This window comes from Vicugna pacos, chromosome 2 (assembly GCF_048564905.1).
Source record: "Vicugna pacos chromosome 2, VicPac4, whole genome shotgun sequence".
NCBI classification, from domain to species: Eukaryota; Metazoa; Chordata; class Mammalia; order Artiodactyla; family Camelidae; genus Vicugna; species Vicugna pacos.
Window position 1 is genome coordinate 70,245,585 of NC_132988.1, and position 12,650 is coordinate 70,258,234.

Here is a 12,650-nt window from a genome sequence, read left to right on the forward strand (position 1 = left end):
TTACTCTATATCCATTTTCTAGAGAGTCTTTATCATAAATAGATGTTGAATTTTGTCAAAAAGCCTCTTCTGCATCTATTGAGATGATTTTTTGTTATTTTATTCTTTAATTTATTAACATTGCATATCACATTGAATTGATTTATAGATCCTGAACCATCCTTGTATACCTGGGGTAAACCCACTTGATCATGGTGTATGATCCTTTTAATGTATTGTTGGATTTTGTTTGCTAATACTTTGTTCATCAATGATAGTGTTACATAATTTTTTTTTTTTGGTGATATCTTCTTCTGGTTTTGGTATCAGTGATGCTGTCTTCATAGGATGAGTTGAGAAGTATTCATTCCTCTGCAATTTTTTTTTTTGCAATTTTTTATAATAGCTTAAGAAGGTGTTAACTCTTCTCTAAATGTTTGGTAGACTTCACCTGTAAAGCCACCTGGTCCAGGACTTTTGTTTGTTGGGAATTTTAATAAAGTTACTTATTTAATTTCATTCAAAAGAATCTCTATACATATTATTCAATAATTTGCTTTTCCCCCATTAGTTACATCATGAATATCCATATCATTAATTATCTTCCCCATCATCTTCATTAATGTCTACAGTACTACATCATGGGCATAGGAAAAAACTCCGTCAATTGCCTTTTTGGAAACTTAAGGTTATTTCTGATTTCACAACACTGAAATGAATATCCTTATTGATAAATCCCTATACTCTTTTTTGATATCTGAGCATAACCTAAGGTTTAAAAAACTGGGCAACAATTATAGATGTTTCAATGTTCAGAAGTCTTCATTTGTTTCAAAGACTGTTTTAAGTAGATTCCTGGGTATCTGAAGAAGCCTTAGGTAACTGTTTTCTAATCTTGACTTTCACCAACTCAGATACTGTTTTAGTCCATTTGAGATGCTATAATAGAATACATAGATGGGATGACTTAAACAATAAATATTTATTTTTCATAGTTCTGAAGGTTGGGAAGTCCAAGATCAGAAGATTCAGTGTCTGGTGAGCCCCATTTCTGGTTCATAGATGACTGTCTCCTTGCTGTGTCCTCATATGAAAAAAGTGGGCAAGGGAGCCCTCTAGGGTCTTTATAAGGTACTAATTCCATTTACAAAGCTCTACACTCCTTACCTACTTACCTCCCAAACACCCCACCTCCAAATAATATCATATTAGGCATAAGGTTTCAACCTAAAAACTTGTGGGGACACAAATATTCAGCCCATAATAGATGCTTTGGTTTCAGTTACTGTAAAAGAATCAAAGTAAATGTCTTGGATCCATGTATCCCCATTCACTACTCCCATATAAATTTAGTTAATACTCCTCCCTAGCCACCAGCCTCCTTCCTTCCATTTCTCATTTTAGGATTCAGGAGGAATGTGCATTCAAATCCAGGCTAAATTACTTATTACTATGTACTATGCATCCTTGAGCCTGAGATTTAATCTCTTTAATCCTAATGCCTTCATTTGTCAACTGGGAATTATAACAGCCTCTAATTTACCAGGTTCTTACAAACAGTAAATAAGCTAAAGCATGAAAAGCACTCAGGCCAGGACCTGACATAAATACTGTGCAGCAGATGATAGATATCATTGTCACTATTTTGTTCATTCCAGAATTTATCAAGCATCTGTCATGTTCTAGGCCTAAGAGGTAAAACCCTACACCTGGAACTCTTTCTGCCCTCACACTGGGTACATGCTAATGAGGATACACATTCAAGTTATAATACAGTGTAGTAAGTGCCATGTAGAATTTGGAAAGAGCTATGGATACAAAGAGGAGGACCACTCAGCACAGATACAAAGCAGGGGAAAGTTCCCAGAGGAAATGACACTTCAGCTGCAGATAGTTAACGGGAAGCAGTGTTGCTAGGCAAGTGAGAAAGTCTAGAGGGATAAAGATCAGCAATAGAATGACTGCATAAATTAAAGATGAGTGTTTCAGAGTTACCATGTTGAAGACTCTGAACTCTATTTTTAAAAACAATGATTAGCAAAGGGTTTTAGGCAGGAAATCCTATTTCCTTTTGAAAAAAGTCTACAGCTACCGAATGAAGAATAGATTGGATAGGCAAGGTTGCAGGTAGAGAGCAGTTAGGAAGATGTAGAGATTCAGGTGAGATGATTGTGGCTCATAGGTATCAGCAGTGGAGACTTAGAGAAGCAAAAGAATTTTATTATAGTATGAGAAAAGAAAGGAAGGTTAAAGGAGAGGGTGAATTCAAGATATTTATTTCTCTGACCTGGACAACTTGGTTGGTAGAGAATATAAAAAAAAAGGACCAGGTTTGGTTAGGGGGTGATAATGGCTGAACTTTGGATATACTGAATTTAGTGCCTGCAGACAGCCAAACAGAGCTGTCCAGTAGTCAGGCAGCTGTATTAGTCTGAAGCTCTACATAGCCGAAGAATTGGAAGTGCAGACTTTGAATACTCAGTGCAGAAATGGTACTGAAGCCAAAGGAACCAATGAGATCACCCAAGAGGAGGCAGTAGAATGAGAAGGTAAGGCCTAGAAAAAGCTCTAATGATCAAGACTTCAGAGGAACAGGAGGCCACAAAGGAAATATTGGAAATAGAAAGACTCATAGTGGGCTTTGTTTTGGAAATAGAAGAAAAATGTGGTTAAGAATACCAGATGCTGCCCAGCGGTTGAAATCAAGAAGCCAAGCAAAATCAGGATTGAAAAAGGTTTCAAGATGGCTGTGTTTACTGCAGGGTCACTGCAGTGGCACAGTGAAGAGAAAGAAGGACTCCAGGTAGCAGACTGGGGATGCCTGTCTGACTCCTCTTCTCACAGCTCTAGAAATTACAAAAAAAAAAAAAAAAAAAAAAGAGAGATATTTAAAAAAATCTATAGCAGCCATGAAAAACTAGGAAGAGAATCATCAATGGGCTAGAAATGATGAGGAAAACATACTCAGGGAAGGAGTTATATGAAAAGTGGGAGCAGTTCTAAGGGTACTCGAAGCTTGGGGATTTGGTGATTATGAAGATAGACAGGAAAAGGCAACCCCTTCTAGGTTGTTTTTAGAGCCACTCAACCACTTGGTCGGGTTTATGCCAAACAACAGCCAGCAGAGTCATCTATCACCCATAAGAAAAATGACGGTAAGTCCTTGGGTTAGGGAGGCAAAACAGTGTCCTGAGTGGCCAGCTACACTCAAGAGGAACAAGGAGCACTCCCCACAGAAGACCTGTCACTGTCACCCTCTGCCTTGCAGTCCATCCTTTCCTCACAATTACTGGAGGTGGCTACAATGACAGATGCTAGCAGAGAAAGCTAAGTCAAAGACAAAAACACAACCAAGAATGACACAGCAGTTGAGCAAAATCACACCCTGAAATAAAAGTACTGATCTAAATATGCAGAACCACCTCCTAAGGAAATAAAATAAAGACAACAAACTGGAAGTTGTTTTAAGAGGAGTATAACTGACATCTTCAGAAGCTTTAAACAGAAAGATACCAGATTCATGTAGCAAACATAGGCTTTTGTGAAAAAAGAATTGACTAGAACGAGAATACTGCAACTGCAATGAAACTAAGGAGATACACTGAGTAGACACAACTGAAGAACAGACACAGATGAAGAACTAGTTACTGAACTAGAGCACAGTGCAAAAGGTCAAAGTGATGGCGAGTGGGTGGGAGTGAAGAATGAGGGAGAGAAGACAGGTAGTACACTCAACTTAAAAACAAAATGGCCACAAATGGGAGGAGAGAGATGGGAGCCTGATAACTTGAGAACTTCACTCCCGAGGTACCTCCCAGGCAGGAAAAGCAGTACCAACAGTAAGTCAGTGCAGCCCCAGAAGGAAAATGCTCTCAGTGTTCACCTCACATGTGGCCACGGACCCAACAAACTGAAACTGCATTACTTCCCAGCCAGGGAGCCCCAGGATATGCGTGTGCTGTGAACCTGCAACCACAGAGTGCTTTCCCTTCTTCCTTGTCCCAAGTGGGGAACTTTTATTGTGATTCTCCTCTCTCCCTCTTCCACTATTTATTACTAGATACTTACATTTCTTACCATGAACCTAACTCAGAGGGATACAAGTCACTCCAAGTCCCTGGATCTAAAAGCAAATGCAGAGAACTTGGAATTTGGGATTTGAGCTGTCTTCTGTTAAGGAGAAATAGTTACATTATGTTTTGTTATATATTTACATCAATTATATATCTATAGATATAATTTAAATGTAATGCTTGGATTACATTAAAATTAGCATTGTATTAATTCTACATAATTACATATTAAATAAAATTAATTATATTATACTATATACTAAATTATATATACATATGCTGCTGAGCAGCTAAGGAGCTGGATGGAGAAGTCCTATGTCCTCTGAAAATCCATTCCCTCCCAACACACCATTCACATGGTTTAGGTTGGAGTTACCCCAACTATGGTTCTGGGAGTGGTAAACATAACCCATATCTGGCCAAACCGTATACTACACCCACACAAGTCAATCGAGGTCTTGCCTAGAACATTTTCTAGAAGTATAGGAAGCACTAACTGAAGCACTATTGTGAGCCTAGAGCTACCAGTGGCCATAGCTGCCACCTGAGCTTCAAGAATCAGGCCAACCCAAAGGAAAGCAAAGTTGAAACAGAAGATACTGTTTAGGCTTCTAGGACCACCTATGTCTAAAACCAACATTACCTACAGACTTTGTGGTTATATAAATAAATATATTCTCTTTTTGCTAACATCAGATTGAATTACAGTACCACCTACTGTGATCAAAAGAGGCCATAATTAAACTATGTAATGAAAAAGCAACCCATAAATCAGGGTTTAGATATTCTCCTCCACTGAATGGGATATAAAATATGCTAAAGAGGAATAACACTGGCAATATGAAGCCCTCTACCTTTTAGGGAGTATCCTAGAAAAAAGCTTTCATTAGAGAAAATTACTGACTTAAAGCACCATATTAGTGAAGTATTGTCAGAGTGTCTGGATTTTGTCTGCAAAACATGCTTGTCTTTTGATATATAGTAAAAATAGTGTAAGAGAAAAAAAAAAAAACCAGTATAAGAGACCCTGAAAGGACTGAGAACCTTCCACTGGGTCCTGCAACTGTTTCTTTCTTCTCTCTCCTACACATGACCTCAGCCCCTCACTGTTCTCCACTCTTCTTGATAAAATCCAAATTGCCCAAACCATAGCTACTAAACTGCACAAGCTATTCCTCCATCTTAGGACACTTTTTTTCTTGAAGACCTCTGCCTCAGACAGAGGCCACTCTGCACATAGTATCTGAATATATATGGAAATTAAAAAAAAAAAAAAAGGAAAAAACTTTGTAGACAAGTAAATAGTAGTCTTATGGGAAGCAAAGAAAATTAAGATAAAACATAGGCAAGTTCTAGCTCAGATAAAAAAAGTTAATCCTGTTTTGGGGAACAAAATATCAGGTCTCTGGGACCCCCAACTCTCTCTTAGCAGCTGGTCTAGAGAAAGGGCCTGGGAACGTAAAGTCCTTGGAATTAATGGCGTACCTGGACAATCTCACTATATTTTGATGAGTCTTTAGAAGAATGAGGGAAGAGACTTCAAAGTGGCACACCATCTCAAAGAGGCAAATTTTAAATCTTCCCATGGTAGTCATCAACCGTACTGTACCTACTGATCCCTGTTAAGTAGGTGGGGCACGTGCCCTCTAAGCCAAAGGCAAGCACAGTCCCTGGGAAGATGTGCTCAGACACTGGCCCTTTCCCACCCACCCTGGAGAACTAGAGATGCTATACCTGGGAGTTACAAGTAGGCTGAGTTTTGTGTGTTTGTTTGTTTGTTTAAGGACTTCTGTTTCCAATTCCTCTCAATATTCTGACTTGAGGTTACCCTTTCACTAGGTAACCACCTTGTTTTCACTCTCCTCTGATGACCCCTGCAGCCTTGGGTACTGGAAGAGGAGTGGAGCCACTGGAGGAAGAAGCCTGCAGGCAAGCATTGTGTGTTAGTGGACTGACTACTCAGTGTCACCGTACTGACATCTGACCTATGTGAACGAAAAATACTGCAAACCTTATCAGTAAACAAAGAATGCTGAAGCCATCAAGTCATCAGTGGCTGCCGCCACCCCCCAGTGAAGACAAGCCTGCAGCCCAGCCTCTGCAGCCACTCACAATGGTGCACTCTGAAGGGACTCAGAATAAGAAAGGACAGGACACTGGCCCTAGATAGCTAGGTGCTTGTCAAAGGAATGAATTCAATGAGCCCAAATGTTTGCTTCCTTCCATACATAGAAAAGCATTCAATTCTTTAACTTGAGATTCCTGGCTTTCTTTAGATAACAAGTAATCTTTTATTGTTCCTACTACCTGGTCTTTGTTGTAAAGCTCCTATATATCCTAGCTCCTCCCCTACCTCTTCGGAGCGATCTGAGAGGCTGTCCTCCCACCAAATAAAACATAATTCTCAACTTTTAGGCTGCGCATTTATTTCAGTCAACACCTACATATGACACACATCTGTGTGGAATACTAAACTCTGCCACATACAAACTTATTCAACAAAAAAAGTATTAGCAAGTGGACATACACAGTTCAGCTCTGTGCTCGTAACTCAATGAAATCCCAGCCCCTGGACTTTATTTAGGTGAACTTATGACATCTTGTGAAGGAAAAGCCCAGCTGGGCTAACAAGCTAAGTCACAAATCTAAGTGCAACAAGTGTCGGATTACTGATCTGAGTTCTGCTGGACTAACTCATAAATCTGAAGTTTAGTGTCAGTCTATTGGGCTAACGAGCTCAGTCACAAATCTAAGTGTGATTAGTGTCGGTTTACTGATATAAGTTCTGCCGGGCTAACTTGTAAATCTAAAGTTTAGTGTCAGTTTACTGGGCTAACAAGTTAACTCGTAAATCCAAGCTCAACAAGTGTCAGTAACGTGATCTGTTCCAAATTGATAAGCTCCAGTGTACTGATTCCTTGCTTTTTGTTGTTTGAACCTTATTGGCTAATAGCCCCATACTTGTAATTAAACCTATAAAACCTCATGTGCACGTCTTGGAGGTGCTCAGAGCTTTGGAGCAGAAGCCCCTCTGAGCCCGCCGGCGTAATAAATCTGAGTACTCCAACCCTCCGAGTGGTGCTTGTTTCTTGGCTGGCCTGTCATTTCCATAACAATCTGACATGAAATCTTACAGGCAGGGTTCTGTTACCCTAGGAAGGAATCAGAACTGTTCACAGATTAAGCCTTAGGACCAGCAATCCCGAGGATGCCGGCTACAGAACTCATCCGATTCTTCTCTCTTACTCATTCAAATGTAGGCATGTCTCTAAACTACCCCAACTAACCCAAGTGCTAATTTGACCAATGAGAACCCATTTCAAATATTTACTGTGGTGATTAAAGTTACTAATTTCAACAAATAAAACCTCGTGACACTGTAATGTAATAAGAAATATGTATTTGGTCTCCATCCATTGCTCCTAAAATACTTGTAATTTCCTAAAAGAGCAATGGATGGATTTTTCTTATACTATTTGGTGTTTTGTGCTCCTGAAACAGTTCCTAAAGGAGCTGCATGAATTCTGTTATTCATAACAAGGCCCTTTCAACCACACCTGAAAGCCCCTCCTGGATAATCACAGGATGGAGGCTGGATACCAGGGGAACCAACCACAAGATTAGAGGGTTGAAACTTTCAGTCCCACCCCTTGACCTCTCAGGAGGGGAGAGGGGCTGAAGACTGAATTCAATCACCAACAACCAGTGATGTCATCAGTTGTGCCTACATAAGGAAGCCCCCAAACAGTATGAGAGCTCTGTGTACCCTGCCCACCCTACCCCTGACCCATGCATTCCTTCTGTTTGGCTGAGTTGCATCTTTTATAATAAATGGATAATAGTAAAATGCTTTTGAGTTTTGTGAGCTGTTCTAGCAAATTATTGAACTTAAGGACGGAGCTATGGGAACCCTCCATTAGCAACCAAGTAGAGCAGAAGTTGTGGGTTAATACATGAGACTGGTATCTGAAGTGGAGGGAAAGGGCAGTCTTGTGAGGCTAAGTCCTGTGTGATCTGCACTGACTCTGTGAGCAGACAGGGTAGGGGGTGAACCAGGCATCACTTTCTTAACATAAGAAAAGCCATTTTTGGCCTAAGCCATTTTGTGATCTAAGCCAGGCTACAATGCTTGCTCTTGAACAGGTCTCATTAATGATTTTAATGGAAGGGAGAGAATGCAGGAACAAAGGAAAAAGCAGTCAAGAAACAAAAGTTCAGCAATAAAACTGAGTCCTAGTTCCTCTTCAAGGGATATACATTAACAATATGACACGTATCTCTGAGTTCTGCAGGAACTAAGGCCCCCATCCAGGTGGAGGATGGGAACTATGCTGAGACCACAAATACATCAGAACCTAAGAAATAATGATGTCGACCTTTTCTGACCCTTGTGACTTCAATCAACTAAAGCTTAGACTCTACCAACATTTGCCCCAATTCTATGCTGAATTCTCCTTTGCCCAAGCCCTGTGTGAATATGCACGTAACCCCAGCTTAAAATTTCCCAATTTTGCAGTTCAGGGAGACATTGCTTTGGAAAATCTCCAGTGTCCTCTTTACTTGCTGCCAGTAATAAATCCTTCCTTCTCCTGATCTTTGGCATATGTCTTTTGTCTGGACACTCACCAAGGGGCAAATCCAGTTTTCAGGTAACCTCAGGTAGTGTCAGAACTGAACTGAATTGTAGGACACACTAGTTTGGTGCCCACAGAAAATTGGAGAACTGCTTGGTATGGGGAAAAACACACACACATTTGGTAGCCAGTAGGATTCTGTGGATAGTGTAGAGAGGAAACAGAATTTTTCTTCAGCTGTCATTTTTCTTTTTTCAAACCCATTTTGCTGTGATGAGATATTCCACTTTAAACTTTCTTTTTTTTTAATTGCCTTTTTTTTTTGAGGGGGGAGGTAATTAGGTTTATTCATTTATTTATTTTTAGAGGAGGTACTGGGGATTGAACCCAGAACCTCATGCATGCTAAGCATGCACTCTGCCACTTGAGCTGTATCCTCCCCACCTCACTTTAAATTTTCTAATTTTTCTGACCATTGCTTTCCTGTGACTTGGGAATACTGTGATATCTGGTAATGCCGACGTATGTTGTATTCTTTTAGCGTAGTGATAATGCCATTGCATAATATATACAATGTTTTGCCATCTAATTCAGTAACAAAACCCATGCTTTACTGTGCCTTAAAAGCATGACACCTGAAATTCACTTTTCTTATTTTGACTGGATATGAACTAGTAATAAAAAATAAATAGAATGTGGCCAAAGGACAGTACACATGGCACTTGAAACACTATCAAGTTATAACTGCACCACTGAGATCTGTATTGTGCTGAGCAGTGTGAGCACTTTAACAGAAGAGCTCTGTCACAACCACGCAGCTCTGCAGTTGAAGCATGAATGTCATACACAAGATGTAAACAAACATGGCTGTGTTCCAATAAACTGTTATTTATGGATGCTGAAATATGAACTTCATATAATTGATATGTGATAATTGCTGAAATGCGAACTTCATATAATTGATATGTTATACTTTTTATTTTTTCCAATCATTTAAGAAGGTAAAAACTATCCTTGGCTTTCAAGCTGTACAAAAAAGGGCAAGTGAACTGTATCTGTGGCTCAAATTGAGGACCCAGATTTAAACCATCATATGCATAAAAACCCGTGTGGCACAGGCTGAAGCACATTGGTTTTCATTATTCATGGTAGGTTTGCTCTATAAAGCCACTGGGAACACCAACCCATCACTCCTAGAGGAAATTCAGAGTTAGGTTCCTACAAGCCTTTGGTCACAATACCAATATCAGTAACCAATCAAGATGTAACCATGTCGGTGGGGAGGGTGTAGCTCAGTGGTAGAGTGCATGCTTAGCATGCATGAGGTCCTGGGTTCAATCCCCAAAACCTCCATTGAAAGTAAATAAAAACCTAATTACTGCCCCCTCAAAAACAACCAAAAAAAAATTAAAAAAAAAAAGAGGCAGACATAATACAGTTTAATTATTGGAAAAAAAAAAAGAGAGAGATATAACCACGTCCTATATGTTTGTGTTTAAAGACATCTTATTTAGTATGTATTTTGATTCATTAACATTGAACCCCTGGCCAACAGCACTGTAGTTCACACCTGAATGCAGCTAACCTCACACACATACTTCCTCTGTGAGGACATCACAGCCTTCTTTCACTTAGTGCTCAGAGGCCATCTTAAAAAACTATAAAAATGAGAAAAACATGGCACTAAACAGACCACAAGAAGGACACGTAAACACAGCGTCTTTACAGTACGAGAGCTGAAACAAAAAGGCAGCGTCACTTTGTTTGATCCCTGCTGGGAATGTGTGCGCTGGGTGGGCTCAAACTTTTTTCTGCTCTGAGTTTGAAGGCACAAGTCTGCTAATAACTGCAAAAGCATTGTGAGCATCTTACAAATAAATTTTAGTGAGTAGGTGACTTCATAAATATTAAACTACGCATAATGAGGACCAGCTGTATTTTAAAGTGAAATAAGACCTTATCACATACATAGGTGCGAGTTAAAGATGAGGGAGAAGATATCTCATTTCAAAATCTCTACTTGGTTGTAACAGTAATTTTGAATGTAAACTTGCAGTTTTTCTTTGGATCCCAAAATGAAACATTTGTATTTGAAAACTTATATAAGCAAAACCGAAGATTCTGTAATAAAACTTCACAAAAAGACAAGATACATTTTGAATAGTATGGAATAAGCTGTTAACCTCTCATAAATATAGAATTCATATTTTTAATACTCCTTACCCTCAGAAGCATCCACCACTCACAGAGGATACAGGAAGCTTGAGGTTATAATTAGAAGAAAGTCCTCAAATTATTAGTTGTACTACCCTTGGAACACACAGAAATGCAGCTGCAATGAAATGGATACAGTTAGATATGTTTCATATTTCAGTTTTAAGTTTCCCTGGAGAGCTACAATTTAAAAAAAACAAAGCTAAATTAAATATAATGCTGCTTTATCAACGAAGGACAAATAAATATAACTGGCTTATCAGGGATCCAAAGGAAGGGAAGCATTCCTCGTGAAATTTTCTCAAAATGGAAAAGACAGAAATTAGGCATTTTCCCTAGAGGCTTCTTTTTTCATGAAATTCTTGGCCCTCTGGAGTCTAGCAGAGACCTTCAAGGATAGCATTTTCTGTTTTGTTGCTTAGATAGAATAAATGAATAGGAGTGGCTGCTTTCTTAAAGCACTTTAAGGACTTTTCAACCATGCTTTTGTTCCCAAACACCCGAAAGTATTTTATAGAACAAAATCAGCAGCACAGGCCTAGGCAATTAAAGGTAAGGCTATCTTAGAAAATTTACCTAAAAACTTGGCAGTCAAGAAGACAGTCGGTGATAGAATACAAGGTAACAGGGCTTGTTACCTATTCCTTTGGGACAGTTATGTCGGCATCTCCCTCAGGTTCAAGTTACAGCAAAGCAAAAAGTTCCTGTTCTAAGAACTAGGCGAGGTTTCTGTGTGAAAGTGCTTTCTTGGTTTTTTGTTGTTGTTGTTGTTTTTCCTTTTCTTGTGATACCTGCAGGCCTTGTCATTTCTATGCATGGGAATCAACCAGGATCAAAATGTTTTTGTATACAGCTCTGTTGACAAAAAATTAATCAATGGTCTATCTAAGAGAAAAATAAAAAATTTTACTCAAGTCAACCTGATAATTATAATCTGGGAGACAGTCTTTCCGAAAGCTCTTGAGTACTATCCTGCCATTAGAGGTCAAAGCAGTTACATGTTTTTGAGACAAAGGGTTATGTCAAATGACTTATTACTGATAGTTTACACAATTCAGACATATAGGTACAAAGTGAGTCATGGGTCATCCTGTCCCTTCACAAGATTAAGAAGGAAGGTTACCTGCTAAAGAGTTGTGTTCCTTGATGAGATTAAGGAATGTTATCTCCTAAGGAGGTGAGGCCCAAAGGAGCAAAGACAACTTGTATGTTTAAATCTTCCTCATCTTGTCATAAATATGAATTTACTTTCATCAATTCTTAATCAAGATTGTGGAAGGTCTTAGGTGAAACAGGCATGGAGGGTAGGCTTTCTGATGTAGGGGTAGAGAATTGTGGGGAAGACCCTCTTCTTTGGGACCAATTTTTTTCTCAGGGGCAACCCCTAAATCTATGCTTTAAAGGAAAAATTTGAAAGAGATATATCTCATAATATCTCCAACTAATTTACTCAGTAGTATCTTCCTCTTGGTGCATAAGCAGCATGAAGAATTTATTACAGCAACCACGGAAAACTAACATACCAGTAAACATCACTATACATTTTACTTCACAGTAAGAGTAACAGAGCAGCAATACAATTACTAAATAAAGTTCTAAGATTTCTAATAGTCCTTTTTGCTTTTAGACTGTATTCCACAAATGACTGCAGTCAAGGTAGTACTTTCAAGAGCCATGGAATTAACTGCTCCCTCTCTGTAGCTGTGTTAGTCCTTACCTAATGAAGTTTGGTTCAGTTGTTTGTTGGGATTCCAGCAGCTGACAGCTCGAAGCTCTTAAAGGCTGTGGCCTTCCGGGGCTAGGAGAGAGA

The 12,650-nt window shown here is 39.2% G+C and overlaps 1 protein-coding gene across 5 annotated transcripts in view; it reads right to left on the reverse strand.

The window, feature by feature from the left end:
* The window catches only part of COX18 (cytochrome c oxidase assembly factor COX18), a 74,610-nt gene that overhangs the window by 51,228 nt on the left and 10,732 nt on the right, over positions 1-12,650 (reverse strand). For 4 of the 5 annotated variants that reach the window (XM_072941282.1, XM_072941247.1, XM_072941251.1 and 1 more), the window contains exons 7-9: positions 12,558-12,638; positions 11,417-11,695; positions 10,850-10,958 (exon numbers count right to left, since the gene is read on the reverse strand). The gene's annotated coding sequence lies outside the window, so the exon portion shown is untranslated. The remainder of the gene's footprint in view (positions 1-10,849; positions 10,959-11,416; positions 11,696-12,557; positions 12,639-12,650) is intronic. The other variant, XM_072941265.1, reaches the window with a different exon arrangement.